Source organism: Symsagittifera roscoffensis, chromosome 6 (genome assembly GCF_963678635.1).
Source record: "Symsagittifera roscoffensis chromosome 6, txSymRosc1.1, whole genome shotgun sequence".
NCBI lineage: Eukaryota > Metazoa > Xenacoelomorpha > Acoela > Convolutidae > Symsagittifera > Symsagittifera roscoffensis.
In genome coordinates this window covers 14967233-14983277 of record NC_087067.1, presented here as the reverse complement: position 1 = coordinate 14983277, position 16045 = coordinate 14967233, and the positions used below count along the sequence as shown (strand labels likewise).

Sequence of the window (16045 nt, the reverse complement as noted above, 5' to 3'; positions counted from 1 at the left end):
GAAGAACAAATTTTATTCAAAATGATTAGTTAATGGAAAAAAATTGGGTTCAAATAAATGCTAATTGTTTCAAATGCCACCTTACAAAAATTAATATTTAAAAGACACAGCAAAAAATTTTTCAGGCTGATTGATAAAGTTGACAATTCTTTTCAACTTATACTTTTTCATTGTTTGATTCGTCGATTCATCGGTTAAGGAAAGTTAAATAATCCTTTTGCAAATAACCTATCTTCTGTTTCCTATTAAATCTTTACCTCGAACGTTATTTTCAGAAACTATTGCCTGTATTAAGACGAACAATAACTGCGCGGCCCCTCCCCTTTATTGACTGCGGCCGATAAATCTTTTCAGACTGGACACCTGTTGATTATGTAATACCAATAACGTGACCAAAAGGTAGCAACTAGCAATATTTCTGCGAAAAGCTTCGGTTGACATCTGGTATAGCAGTTAGCATTCACGGTTGTATCTACACCCTGACATTTTCAAACCAAGAAGACATACACCCTAATTTGACCAAGCAACCAATGCATATAAATCTATAGCAACTAAATGCTGGATTTATGATTTATGCATTTTGCCAGTTATTTTCCAGTTATTATTATCAAAAAGTTTGTTCTCGGGGTGGTTTTTTCTCCAAATTTCCACTTTTTAAGTAGCAATTTTTTGACGGAAATTTTTAAACAGTTTACAAGATGATGACGCCCTGAGCTCAAATGATTTTTTCTAAAATAAACAATTCAACTCAGATAGGCTTTAGCCGCCTCATGGCGTTTAAAATTGGGACTACATGGAATTACTTAAATTTTAATAATTAACTCGCGTCATTTGCCAGTTTTCTAATAAAACCTAGTAGGAAAGGCAAGTTAAGCTGATTGAGAGACCACTCCAAACTGAATTGCAGGAAACAAATTGGGCTCTACCACCACCCCCATCCCAACCTCACATGTGCAACAATTTTAAGTGTTAACGATGGATTTTACAAACACAAGTATGAATATCAATGATAAGGTATGTCATGGCTTAATAAGTTCGCATGCCAATTCTTGTAACAATCAGAGAATGTGAATAAAAAGTTACAAATAAAAACTCGCAGAATGGGGAACCGAAAAAGGATCAGCTAATTTTTGCAAATTGAGCATCAAAAACTACTTCAGATATTTTAATGGGTAATCGCAACATTCAAGGCTTCAATGAAAAAAAATATTGAAAAGTTTGAAAATTGTATGTTAAAAAATGTATTTATACACCTCATGTATTTCAAAAAAGTGCGTTTAATTGAATATGTTGGGTTAAATCTGAGCAAAACTGCTCGTATCAACTGCCGAGGCCGTGAGCATTTTGACTGATCTTTCTATTAATAAAAATCCTGTAAAAAAATTTGCTATTTCAAGAAATGCAATCAGTCATTTAAGCAAATTAAAAATCAAAAACGACCTCACACCGTGAAGGAATTCTACGTTTATGAACTACTAAAACTATAAGGTAAATTGTTGAGAAATGAATGCCCTTCATTAACCCTAAAAAGTTTATTTCTATCATGCTGAATTTATAATGATCAAGACACGGAGACCGAAACTCAAAAATTTGTCCGTGATTGCAATAAGCTTTCAATAAACCTTTACTTTGGGCTACGATAAAAAGTCTGTTCAATTTTATGACCTCCTATAGCTCAGATTTATAAGTTTTTCTTTCAAAGCGCTAGCCATACTGAGTTGGAAAAGTTCTACCACATGTTTTTAGATAATTACATTTTAGCTTGTGATGAACTAATTAGAAAAGTTTACAAATAGACTGCAAGCTTTGCCTCTTTTTTTGCTGGGTTGGAAATACTATTTACAATTTAATTTTAATTACACTTATAAAACATTATACAGACATACATATATGATTCTATATATTTTTAAAGTCACTATTTACATTCAGAATACTTTAATGGACCCAATGACATCTAGAAAAAAGAATAAAGAAAATCTGCTTTGAGTAAATCATTAAACAAATTGGAGAAGAAAGTTAAAATTAAATATTAAAAAAATTTAAAAAAAATTTAAATAGGTCAAATGCAATTCTTAAAAGCTAGAAGCCTGATAACAGACAGTTTGTGTCTAATGGCGATCTACCAAAGTGATCCACTATTGTGAAATGAATATATTAAAAGTGATGAAAAGTAAAATATGTTTTGGAAACAATTTATTATGATTATTATTAAAAATTATACTACTCATGTTTATAAAGCAATGCGTTTAGATGCATGCGATGGGTTGAATCGGAACAAGGCGGGTCAAATCAAGCCAAGGTCGTGAGCATTTGACTGATCTTTCATGTCAATGAAAAAGTTTTTGTCACATTAAAAAATTGTTAATTTTTTTTGTGTTTTATTTTTTACACTCTTTCACGAGCTATTCAAAGAAGTTTTTTTGTGCCTGTTAGTGTATTAAAAAGAAAAATTACTTGGTTCAATTAATTTGAATCTATTTAAATTGCCGCCTATGCTATTTTTTATCGCGCAATCGCGCAATAATTGAACCAAATTGAATTAAAATGGTCAAAGTAATTCTAAGTTTAATCTTCCACGTCTAAAAACGGATTATCGCACGAATTTTTTTATTTTGATATTTGAAATACATTTTTTTCAGATAGACGAAAAAAAAAATTCCAACGCAGTAGGCAAGTTAGTCTTTTTTCATGCCCATTATATATTTTCTTTGTCTTCTTTTCCTAATCTAAAACGCTGCTGATATCATGATTTCTGGAAATTTTTGGAAATTTCCAAATGCTCAAAATCTTTACGTATGAATTCAAGGAATTCGAGCGTTTCAAGTCATAGAACTCAAAACTTTAAAATTTAGGGTGCAAGTGTGTAAATTTTAGGCCTCCAAGCATTCTAAATATAGGCACAGCAAGACAGCTCAACAAAACCTAGAGGTCATAATACACAGTATTGTACTGCGAATAAGTACAGTCACCACACAACGCAACCGAGGCTTCACTGACCCAAAAACCAAGCCCCTCGAGACCAAACAACAACGAATGTCTGTTTTATAATGAAAATTTTATTGCCAAATGAAGTTGTTGATTATGATCAAATTCTTGTAAAATTGTAAATAATATCAAATTATTCGGATAATAGTTATCAAATGTTATATTTCTGAAAGGCAGCTGCTCAAAACCTTTAAGTGTTGTCTTTTATCGTAAAAATACATTCAAAATACATGTCATTTCAGTTAAATTGAAGTCAAAATGTTGACAATAATAGTAGAAAACGTGCCTTATTAGCTAGCTATTTATGCTATTTGCACTACAAGCTTAAAAGACGCAATTGAAATTGACTAAGAAACTCCTGTTTTGTTCAATCTACCTCTAACGGGCTGTCTGAATAATTAATCCGTTTATAGGTCAATAAAGGCGAAAGGGTCCAATAAGTAGGGCAAATCTACTTCTCATTTGATTCGCAGCATGTGTGTAGATATTACTGTTATGATTACCTGATTTAAAATTTAAATTAGCAATAGTTATGCATTCCAAAAGTGTCCGTTATTCAACAAAATGAATTGAAAGAACTGTGATAAAAATAGTAACAGTTTCAAAACCAAAAAATTTTCTTTCTTCAAAATCGATAAAGGTGCACTTCTTATTTTGCTTCGACGGTTTTATTGATCCAAATTGCCTAAAACTTTAACGCCAATCTAACTTTTAAAAAATATACAGGAACATTGATCTAGACAATTCTGGAATTTCAGCAAAAAGGCTCAGATTTTCTTTTTTTTTCAAAACGACTTTTTATATTAGATCAAAATTTTTTCCAAAACCATTTAACACACAACAAAAAAATTTAAGGGCTCAACTATGCTATCCGAACAAAAATAGTCGACCATGTTTATGCAAAAAAAACTAACTCCCACTGACAAAAATGGCTTTGGATCGATTAAAATTGATTTTAAAACGATTTTAATCCAAATAGATTAACAATGTACGTTTTAACTGAAATGGAATTTCAATCAGTTTCAATCGATCTTTCTTAAAGTTTTCGAAAAAAATGTAAGTGCCTGAAAATCAATTGAAATCGATTTGGATGTATTTTCTTAATCACTGATATCCATCCGAATCTTGCTAAAATCCAATTAAATCCAATTTCAAAGACCCCTATGCAGATCAATTTTACTGTCTGAAAAATCGATCTCGAATTGATTGGAGCAAAAAGCATGAAAAAACTACAAAAAATGGTCCATATAAACCAGATTTTGATCTCAAAAACATGCAATTAAATCATTGAATATCATCAGTGTAAATAAAAATTTGAGCAAAAAACCTATGTAACGAATCAAGAAAATGATCAATACAATTCCGATTTCGAGCATATGCTATAAGATCTGTAAAATCAGATTCTATAAAATTCTATAAAATCAGATTTCTAGCATAAAATTTGAAGTTTTCAAAAATTTGGTTTTTTATTCTGCTACCAGACGCTATGCAGGTAAAGTAAAAATGATTGGCAAAAAAAACGCAAAAAAATAATAAAAAACTGAAAACTGATGAAATCAGAATTTAAAAAAAAATAGTTTTAAATCGATTTAAATTCATTTATTTTCTCTTAAAGCAAAACCAATTACAAATTGAAAAAAACATCGCTTTGAGCTGGTTCAAAATCGATTTGGATTGTTTTTTTTTCAGCTGGGACTTACGATCAATGTAAATCGAATTTAATTTGACTCAAATCAATTTTAATATTTTCTGTTAATTTTTCATAGTTTTTTAATGCTAAAAATGACCTCAATTTAATCTACATACTGTTTTCATGCTAAGATCAATCTTAATCGAATTTTGTCAGTAGGAAAAGTCTATAGTTTTAATTATTAAGTAGCATCAATGTGCTTTTTTACCACAAAATAACGAAAAAATGTGTTTGCTTTTTGCAGGATTGATTACTTTGAATTTTGCTCAAAACTAACAAAAAAAAAATTTCAAAAAAGTTATAACTTTTAGTTAACCAAACTAAACAAATTTAAAAATCTGAATGAGTGCTTTTATACAATAATTTCAATACTCTTTTGAATATAGGTCTGAAAAAGGGAAATAATCAGACGAATTTGTATCGGCAACGATACTTTTAAAATTATTTTTCCGAAATAAGACTGAGAGAGGAATTTGATTGGCAGCTTTTTTGGTCAATTCCTCTTTGAAAAGCTTCCTAACAAATCTCAGCTTCCTTGCATGTTTTGAATCAAATTTGGTTTGTGATGTTTATTTCAGACTAGTTAGATCCTGATTTAAGACTAACTATGGCAGAAAACTTTGTTCATGTCAAAAGTTTGGTTTTCACCTCAAAGAACTCTCATCTGGTTACCGATGTAACTTTATAACAAAGCTTTTTTAGTCATAGTTTGGATTCGAAGAACAAATTTTATTCAAAATGATTAGTTAATGGAAAAAAATTGGGTTCAAAAAAATGCTAATTGTTTCAAATGCCACCTTACAAAAATTAATATTTAAAAGACACAGCAAAAAATTGCAACGATTTCGTCCATTGCGGTTTTTTTTCGAACGCACTGGTCGTGCTTAACTATTTCGCATGGATGCAGACAAAACCCCAGAAGCAATATTCGGAAAAAAAAATATCACTAATTTTTCAGGACATGACATGACAATCAGAAAGATACAAGCAAAATTTCAGAAAATGACGAAAAAAAAACAATAATTTTTTAAGAAGCAAAACTTTACTATTTGAAAAACACATTGCTTGATCGTATAGCAAAACGTTTGTCATAATGCCAAGCAAAAAAGTATTTTTAAAAGAAGCAGAGAAAAAATTGCTACGATTGCGACGGTCGCAGTTAACTTTTTGGTCGCAACGGTCGCGTTTAACTATTATTCGGTCATGTCGCTTATGGATAACTTTTCCTTTATCGCACTGGTCGCTGACACATCTTATCGGTCTGCAAAGTCTAGAAACTCCGAATTTCAGCAGCGACGATCGGGAAGCACTAACCAAGTATAGAGTAAAAATAATGAAAAAAACTTGCTGATTGCCAGTTAAGCGATCTGTCTAACTTGAATAATTTCATGGATTAGTCAAATCAAACTAACCTTCGATTCGCTGTACAGTTGATTAACTAATATAAAATTCGTTTGGATCCGTATTAAGATAGTTTCGGCAATTTAAGAGAAATAATACAAAAATAGTTCATAAAACGTGAACAAGCTGTAGGCTGACGAGTTTTTTTAATTTTAGATTGTTTTTGTCTGCAAAACTAGTTGCAAATGCAGCGATCTGCGCCACTTTGAAAGTTCATCGAGAGTTCATTTGTAGAAGATTAAAAAAGAGTTGTGAAGTTGAGTATTTAGCAGACTGGTCTATGGGCAGAATGGACTCGAGAAAGTGGCATGTCTTCAGATGAAACTTGGCAAAATAGAGAGAGCGCAAATTCTTAAAATGGTCGCTTTGGCCTGTTCTCAAAAATTTTGGCTGCCGCGCAGAAAAACTGGCAAAAAAGGGTCTTTAGACAGATTTGGAAGAGCTCGGAAAATGAAATTGTTAGACCTAAAAAAAGTTGACATAATGTTTGAGATATTTTTTGGAAATATCCCCTAAAAATCCTAGATCCGCCCTGATATGTTTCAACACCACTCTTTTCGAGACAAAGTCGAGATTTGAACCACAAGAAAATCTTCAAGAAATTGTTTCAGGGTCCAGAAAAACGAACAAGAATTTTTGGCAACTGAGACACAAATTTAGCACAAAGCTGATAAGTTGTGGAAGATTTTTTGTTAATACGTTGAACTCTTTGTATATTTTTCCAACTTAAAAAAAGCATTCAACAAAGGTTATTATCAACTGATTTAGCGGCTGTATACTCTATCTTTTGAAAAAGCGCAAAAGTTAGGTTTTGAAAATTATAATTGATTTTGAATTTTTATTGAATTATTTGCAATGATAACTGTAGTCGTCTGTAATTCTGTTTTTTTGTTTCTCTTTAATTTTTTAGCAGTATTCCTTGTTTTGCCTAGGTAACAAGTAGGTCTGTCTCACCACTTTCAGTCATATTGATTCGTCGGTAGCCTTGATCCAAGTGGCTTCGAAAGACTACCACCTCCCTTAAACACTCCAGATCAAACTACAAATTAAACTGCTAAGCCAATTTAGTTAGAATAATTTTTCTACTTTCTTTGAGTGTAGGGGTAAATTCGCATGAAGATCTTAAAAATAATTTGGTGTCCCTAAATTCGCTTTTTTAATTCTTCTGCAACTTTGTCTGCTCTTTAGTATGTATTCTTTTTGCACAATCTCATTTCATATTTTTGAGCATTTGTGCTTGGTCAATCGTTTTGTAATGGTTAATGTGGCAAATAATTGCTCCTTATTTGGAAAATTTATTTTTTAACCGTTTTTTCATTCATAGTTGGTGATGATGGTTATAGTAACAAATAATCTAAGTCATAGTAAGTCTGAGTTCCATTTTTAAGCTTATACATCTGGTCAGATGTTTTGTGTTTTTCATTGTTTCTTTAAAACTACTGAATTCTTTAAATTTTTGGTCTCGTGTTTTTTTTTGACGTGACCTGCATGTGACAATTTTCATCATGACGTAAAAATTTTCTGTCGTCATATTCAAAATTTGGATTTTATTTTTGTTTTTCTCTAATTTTGATTCAGCACCCATGTGATTGGTGCATGGTTCAAGCAAAAATTTGAAAAAATTCTTTTTATTTCAATATCTACTTTCCTTGAGCGTTTTAGGGGGAGGATGTTAACTTGGCTCTAAGATGAATTTTTAGCCAAGCAGAATCAAATATTTTACACTCGGACTACGCAATTTCAGTTCAAGCTCAAGGGCAACTGTTTGTCTTACAGTAGCGAAGAAATCTTGGTTGACCATATAGTTAATGCAAAATATTGAAACAAAAAATAAGAAAATAAAGAAAAACGAATATTCAAAATTTTTTCGTCCAAACTTTGCACTTTTTGCTTGGTTCTGAGATTGAATTGAAATTTTCTCCATGTATGATGTTCTAAGACAAAATGAAACCTTTAAGTCTTTGTTTATACAAACGGAAGGGGTTGATCATTTTTGATGTATAGTGCTTCCAACTCTAATTTGATGAATTTGGACGATAAAAGTGAAGCACGGTTAAGCTGGTAACTGCAGAAAGAATGGATTTTTAATGACAGGCTTAAATTTTGAATAGATGAACTGATTTGATTGACAGATGAACTCACTTAAAGAAATGCAATCGACATTTTAGAAGCTGCTAATGACTAGGAGCAATATTGCTAGAAAAGGCGGCCGGCCCATTGAGGCAAAAATGGACGAAAAATGGCGGACGAAAAAGCAAATTGGTTTAAGTCACGTTTTAAACTCGATCAGTTTCATACCCGTGTTGAGGTTTGCGAATTGTATTTCGACCGACACGACAAAAAAATTGTATGCGACCGTCTCGACCCAGGCTGGATATGTTTCGAATAAATCGAGCCAAGCTGTCAATGTTTCGACTATGTTCGACCGAGGAAAAACGTTTCGACCGAGTTCGACCGCAAAGAGTTTTTTTAGACCAAATAGCGTTTTGACCAAGAAAATTATTTCGACTGTGTTCGACTGAAATAAAAAGTTTTCACCAAAAAATTTTCGACTGAGTTTGGCCGTCAAATAGACTGTGTACGTCAAAATGATTTCAGGATAAATAATTTGATATTTGTGTTTATGTTTAGATGTTAGTATTTTTCTAAGTACCTAGGTATGTATATATGAAATCTAGTATTTATGTATGCATGTATCCCGGGTTGAGGTCGTCTAATCATGCTGCGACCATTGCGACACAAAATGGGTATGTTGCAACTTTTTGGGATTGAGGTAGTTTGGCGATTTTGTCGTTGCCCCAAAAAAATGCTCTTGTATTTTTTGTACGAGTTAATTGCACTTTAAAATTTATATATTTACTGGATTATATTGCTGATTGCAACTGTTTGACAATTTTTGCCAGCAAAAAATTCCGACAATAAAATTAAATTCTTGGCAAAAATTTGTTTCTATTTGACTGTGTTTCGACCGACTCGACTTGATGTTTTGACTTTGATTTCGATTGTCTAGTAAATTTGTGCTAGAATTTTTGTTTCGATCGTATGTTTGACTTTATGTGTTCGCTCTTATATTTCGTTCAACTCGACTTTATATTTGGACTTTGTGTTCGACTTTATGTTTTGTCATTGTGTTCGATTTTGTTTCGATCGAATCGACTCTATCGACTATGGTTTTTCTCTTACACTGTTTCCGACCCGCCTCGGTCAAAACATAAATCGCTACTCGGGTATGTTTCTACAGTTTTTTTTTAGTTCTTCAGCCCCAAGACAGCACGTGTTGGGGCTGAGCGGTTGAACATTACGCTTTCCTTTTAATGTTATTGAAACGGGTTTGATTTAAGAAATATTGAAAAGTGTGAAAAATACAAAATCTATTTCCATTGTTTTTTTTAAGTTTATCTCCCCACACGCTATGTAAAAAACAAAAATATATACGCAAGGGTTGATAAAGTAATTAAAGAACGCTTTGATATTCATTCGCCAAATTCAGATCAAGAAAAATTGTTTGCTGTATAATACGCTTTATAAGTACAAAAAACATTGCGCGTTATTTGCCCTTATTTCATATATAGTGGTTAAAATAGTGACCATAAATTGAAAAAGGTTATTTGCACATAATTTTTTTTAATAATGAGCTGATGGAGTTTTCAAGGCGGGGTAATATTTTTTCTGTAAAAAAATGTGACGAAATTTTTTAAATCATTTAAAATATATTGATGTCCAAAATATATCTTAGATGATTTAGAAATTTTTGCCAAAATTTTTTCACGAGTTTTTTTTGCATAAAAAATGTAGTAACTTTGCCATGAATATTCCATCATTTTCTTTAAAAGTCAGAAAAAGAGTAAGAAAACAATTGCTGGATGCTAAACATCAGGTTAATATACAGAAAAAGCAAAGACCATTGAATAAACCACAGTAAAATCATTAGAAGTAGGTGATTTTAGAGTTTAATCTCATCGAAAGATGCTAACAATTGTACTTGAAAAACTGTACGGTCTATAAAAACGAGCAAAATAAAATATTTTGGCAACTATTCAGGAGAGTACCATTCCTAAAAAAAGTGCATTTCAAAATTTTCGAAAAAACAGCCCAGTTTTTCAAATTTGCTGCCGATATTACCTAGACTCTGACTTTAAACTCCTTAAAACCTTTAATCTATCAAGGAGAACTAAACTTAGTTCGTTTAAATCCAAAATTTAAAAAAGAGCAAAATTCAATTAGCGTTACTTGGGCAGCAAATCCACTGCAGTTTAATTGGTAGACTTTTATTAAATCTAGTCTGCTTTTTTTCAGGGGCTCAAAAACATCTCAAAATTCTCTTCTTTTTTGTTCCAATTTTTGACAAAAAAACGTAAGGGTTGCGTTGGGTGCCTTTTTCAAATGTCGATTTATGACTTGCTTTGGACGAAATTTTTTTTATACCATCTGAAAAAACCGTTGCCCTCAACTCAAATATTTTTAACCAACATTGCCAGTTTTGAATAACTAACGCGCGATAAGTTGCGTTCTTAGTATACGGTTTAGCGGCAAACTAAGTAATTCCAAGATGTATGTAGGCCAGCAATTAAGCTAAGATGTATGTAGGCCAGCAATTAAGCTAATGGTGAGAATTGCATCTTTTTGTGGATTACAAAGTTTTGTATCTTGTTTATCGTTTGAGGGAAAAAGAAGACGAAAAACAATTAACCTTTTTTTCTATCAATAATTTGAGATAAACAATTTTTTGTTCAGATTTAAGGGGCAGTCGGAATTTTCAGGGCTTAACCTGATAAGCAAGCAGTCATGTTTTTCTCTAATACTCTTCATCTTCGGCTTTTGTTTTTCCGTTGTTCAGAGTTGCTGCCTTGTTCTGTTTTTTAACAGAATCAATAATTCGTTACAGTAAAAAGGATAAAAAAGTATGAATAAAAAAAAGTGACCAAATACAAACCTTTGAAGGGAAAAATTGAATAAAAAAATCGTAGTCCTGGATGGAAAACATTGAAAGATTTTGATGAGGAGTGGGGACCGGGTATTCAAAAAGAAGTTGATTTTTGCAGTTACTATATGGCGTTGAACTGCTTCTAGTTTTTATTAGAGAAATCAAAAAGCACAAAACTTTCAGGCTATGATAAAAAACTTGACAGAGAGTGATTTTTATAAGTTTTCTAGGCCAGCTATGCTGATTTTTTTTACTGATGCGGAGCCAAAATAAGTTCTATGACAGAATTTTTCTCCACAGCAAGGGAGTGTTTCAGCAAAATGGCTCTTCTAAAGGTTTTAGCAGATTGAAACTTTTTTGACTTAATTTCCTCTCAAACTTGTGTTTAATGGCTCTAAAATGCTTTCATTAAGACAAAAAGTTGTTATTCGATCAAGAGTGTATGCAGTTATATATATTTGTAGAATTAGGGGATTTCTTCTCTAGGTTCGTTCTCTCTTTTAACGACACCGCATAGTCGTCCCTTGGGCAGTGAATTCAGCGGGGCGACCGAGATTCACTACTTTCTACAATCCCGAAAGGGTTATTTTGGTGGCAACAATTCTGTATTGTATTATAATGCTTGCCCCTCTGTGTATTGCCCTTCGGATGTCTTGTCTCGTCTACTCGATACAATCACAAGGGTTTCCAATGATAAATTAATTTAGATTTTTTATATGTCCAGTTACAGAAGGCACTGAGTGGCCAGGATATAATCTAATTTCAAGTCAAAGGGAAGGGTCTGCAATTTATCGGCCAAATGGCCTAATTGGAATTAATTTCCAACTTACTCTGCTAACACTAACTATTCTCTCTCTCTCTAGAGAATCTCTGATGAGAAGTAATTATTACTGGTCTCCTACTCCGAGAACCAACTATTCGATTCACTCGCAATAATTCTTCTCTCTAACTAACGGAGAACCAACTACTCTCAATAGTAGCTAACACTGTTCTGACTCTTGAAGGCTCTCCGGTACCCTCCAATTCCTTATCTTTCTTTACATTTAGTTTTAGTTAAGTCACGCCATTCCCTATCAGTCCTGACATCCGCCTAAATCAGCCGACCGCACATATTTTAAGGCTATATCCCTCCCCTGTCCTTTCTGCCACGTGCCAACTTCGGTTTCTTTTATCAATCTTTTCACGCTTATTATATACCCGGTATGCGGTAGCTGTCACAATCAATTTGCCCAAGCAAACAAATGTCATACGATTCTAATCAACCAATTCCTGAATTCTCTGAACTTCAGCTCTCGAGTTCAACTCAACCTCCAAACCAAGCTATGTTTACCCAGTGATCCTCCCAAGGTCTTTATTTTAATTATCCCGTTAACGTTCCGACCTCCTAAGGGTAGGGGGAGGCCCTTTTCATGGGTAGCAATCTATTTCAAGCATCTAAAATTTCTGTCTGTACTATTTTCCAATCCCGACCTTCTAGTAATCAGGGGAACGCAGTTCGTCTAGTAGGGGTCAAATCAAACCAAAAAGTCAGCTCCGGGAAGCCAAGTAAATTCCCCGTTCGTTCATACTATTTAGGAAACATAACTCTCATGCCGCAGTCCTATTATCTATTTCCTCTGGGACTACTTTTCTTTAGTCTAGTTGATATTCTTTTTATAGCGCATTCGCCAAGCTTAATTGAACCCAATGCTTACCAAGTCCACTTTGAATTAAATCCACTACTCCAAGGTTGCAATGTAAAAGCTATATCTTTATCAGCTTCTGCTCTAGTTTTCAATATATAACTTTTCCCACCAGTTTTTAGCAAGGTGACCTATTCTCATTTCCAGGGGCTGGGCTGGGAAATGCGCCACTTTCCGGTGTTAATATTGGGGCTTTCCATGCAATTTTGGGGTCAAAAATCGCAAAGGTCAACTTAAGGTCACGCAGGGGTCAACCGAGGTCAAAATTCCATATTTGGCTTCAGAATCCCAGGGGGGTCTTAACTACTAAGTTTCATTCATATCCCATCAATACTTCACAAGTTATCCCATTTCTAAGGTCCATTATCACTTTTTCCGGGAAAAGTCTATTAAAACCGGAAGGAGTCACCGGAGGGGTTTCACTCACTAGGGATCTTTTTTCGGGGACCGTATCTTGTGTCCATTGCCGCAATAAAATCGATATGCGCTCACTCAATATTTTGCGTAAATTGCCTACTTCCGGTCTAAGGGGGTGTTTTTCCAAGTGCTAATAGCTTCCGGTCCAACCGCTGGAATTAGTTCAAATTATAATACAAGATGTATCTTGCCACTAACTATCATCCCTCCAAGTTTCAGATCCCTGCGATCATCGGTGGCCGAGAAACGACTTCCGGAAGTTACGGGTGGGTTTGTTTACTTTGGGCATAAAACCGGAAGTGGGGGTCTTAGGGGTCTGGGGTTCCAAACTTAGGCTTCCCTCAACTAGGCCAACATCATACTAGAATTTGAGTGTATTCCAACCGCTAGTTACCGAGTTCTCATAGGGCCATTTACACTTCCGGGGACCGTTATCACTTGCCCCCCAAGGGTCTGAGGGGTCCTGTTTTTTGTATGCCCGGGTCAAATCATCTCTAATATCGCTCCTCTGAATTTCATAACATTAGCTTTCTTAGTTCCGATTTGGGGGGGGGGTCGCCAATTTTGTCAAATTTTATTTTCTGGCATAGGAGGGACGATATTTTCGAAGATTGAACTATTTCGAACTTTACCCTTTGTTTGCTGTACTACTTAGCTTAATGACGAATCAATCTTACGCTCAGGTTACTATGGCATGTAATACAGTAGAATCACCAATTCTACAGCATTAAACTGATTTTTTTTTTCATATTTTGAAAGTTGGATCACAATATTCAAATAATTATTGGTTTAAATTTTTTCCTGTGAGAGAAAATCTGCATTCTCTATGAAAACAGATACTCCGCATACAAAATCATAATTTTAGGCGTGTTAACGGAATTTTTTTTTGGGGGGGGGGGTCTTTTCTGTGTTATACATCCCCCTCATAAAATTATAAAAAAAGAAGAGGAAATTTTTATTTAAAATTTGAATACGCCAAGCGTTGAACTACTTTGGAAAAATTTGAATATGCCAAATTTGAATATGCCTACTTAAAATTGGATTATGCCAAGCGTTGAACTAATTTGGAAAAAGGTCCTAAGGTTGAATTAAACGACAATTAAAAACTCATATCGACTCAAATGTCGGGCAAAATTTCAAATAATTACTGAGCCAGCCTGAAGCTTAAATGAGTGAACTGCTTCTGCTTAGTTTTGGCCATTCGTATGTTACTATTTTGCCTCCTTAGAAATATCAATCCGAATTTGATGTTGAAAATTTCACTTTAAATTTTCACCATTTGTGGGAGGAGGGGAGGGGGGGTGGGGAGGGGGTATAACGGAAAAGACATAGTACCAGAATCAATCGAATGGAAGGAGTAGGGTCAACGTCCGTACGGTACGCTAGTCTCCGGGAAGTGGTCTCCTATTAAATGGGAATCCAATTGTGTTTTTCGACTCACCTGTTTTCACGCAGGGTCCAAATAAAAAACTAGTGCAAAAACTTAAGTTCTCTTTCTTGACACCAATTTTGAGCAGAGATTAGTAGCAATTTTCCAACGCAGTTCAGTCAATAAGAAAATTGAAAACGTGAACTGATTTATCATGCAAATTTTATTACTATCGTCAGTGTACATAAAGCCAATACTCTTTTTGAGGTAAATTATTAAACAGCACGTTTTTTGTTTTGTTTTTGACATCAAAGGCGTTCAAAAGCTTACGAAAAATTGATTTTCACCACAATGAAAACCACAAATTTGTCTACTTTTTGATTAGAGTGGCAAAAAAAGCTTTCAAAAGTAACCTCTCAGAAACAAGCACTTAATAAGGAGTTCTAATTGAACTAAAGAAACGAAGCTACGCTAAAATTGCAAATACAAGTCAGTGCAGAAAATTCAAGAAGCCTGAGGCAATGATAATACATTAGCGGATTGATTTGCACTTTTTAAACGAAGGCAGAGTAGAAAATGATTGTTTTTCAGTGAACTGAATCCGAAAACTGAATCCGCCAGTCTTTTTCTTACACGACAGTGATGAGCTTAAATAGAAAATCAACTACGGCCTCGATTTTCTTTTTCTCGTTTCTCCTTTCACTTTTTCTCCATAATTAAAACAAGACTGCTCGTATCAGAGCGAAGCCCTGAATATTCTGACTGCCTTAGTTCTATGGTGCAGTAATAACATAAAAAATTTAAATGTTATACAATTAAATTAATTTTTTTTTAATTTGAGATTTTTTGCGAAAACATCCCCACACGCCATATTAAGTACAAAGTGATAGATTTAGCTCCTATTAACAAATCATTTATGGCACATAAGCTTCCTCGAACCAATTTGGAACGATTTATAAGACGGATCAAGTCTCCGCTTACGCGTTAATGGCGCGAAATATATAGCGCGTTAATTGTCCCAAATTGACCAAATGGCAATTTTTAAAACCTTATAATTTTACGAATAATGACCATAGGTGAAAAATTTTTTTCAAATTTAAGCTCAGTACAACAGTAGCTTTCAAATGATAATTGAAAAATTCCGTCAAAAATGGCTAGTTAAAAAGTCGAGGTTTTCCGAAGAATAAAAAACAACCCCGAACACAACTATTCCGTTACTTTCGTAACGAAAGTCGGTACAACAACAGGCACAGACAAGAAAATTGAAATTGATTAGAGTCAAAAAAAATTTTGTTCAATTACTCCTTGAAGACTTTGCAATCGAGTAGCCGTGTTTTGTATTAAGTGAAGTTGTCTAGAAACAAGCTTGGTATCCGGGTTTTTATCGCAAAAATAAGCATTCTTTTTCATGGAGGCGCTAGCATACTAATGCTTTATTTGGATTACACGTCCCCAAAAACTCTAAAAGGATAAATGTTTTTCTTTGCAGATTCTTTTAACTCAAACCACATGAAACCCTTTAAAGTGATCCAACAAAAACTTTTCACCAAAGAGGCTTTATAGGTGATTTTCAAAGT

General features: G+C 33.7%; 1 protein-coding gene across 1 annotated transcript in view; it reads right to left on the bottom strand.

Moving 5' to 3' along the window:
- LOC134847816 (serine-rich adhesin for platelets-like) overlaps positions 1–14722 on the bottom strand; it is a 32385-nt gene extending 17663 nt beyond the window's left edge. The window contains exon 1 of the mRNA XM_063865036.1: positions 14541–14722. The gene's annotated coding sequence lies outside the window, so the exon portion shown is untranslated. The remainder of the gene's footprint in view (positions 1–14540) is intronic.
- Positions 14723–16045: the final 1323 nt, after the last annotated feature.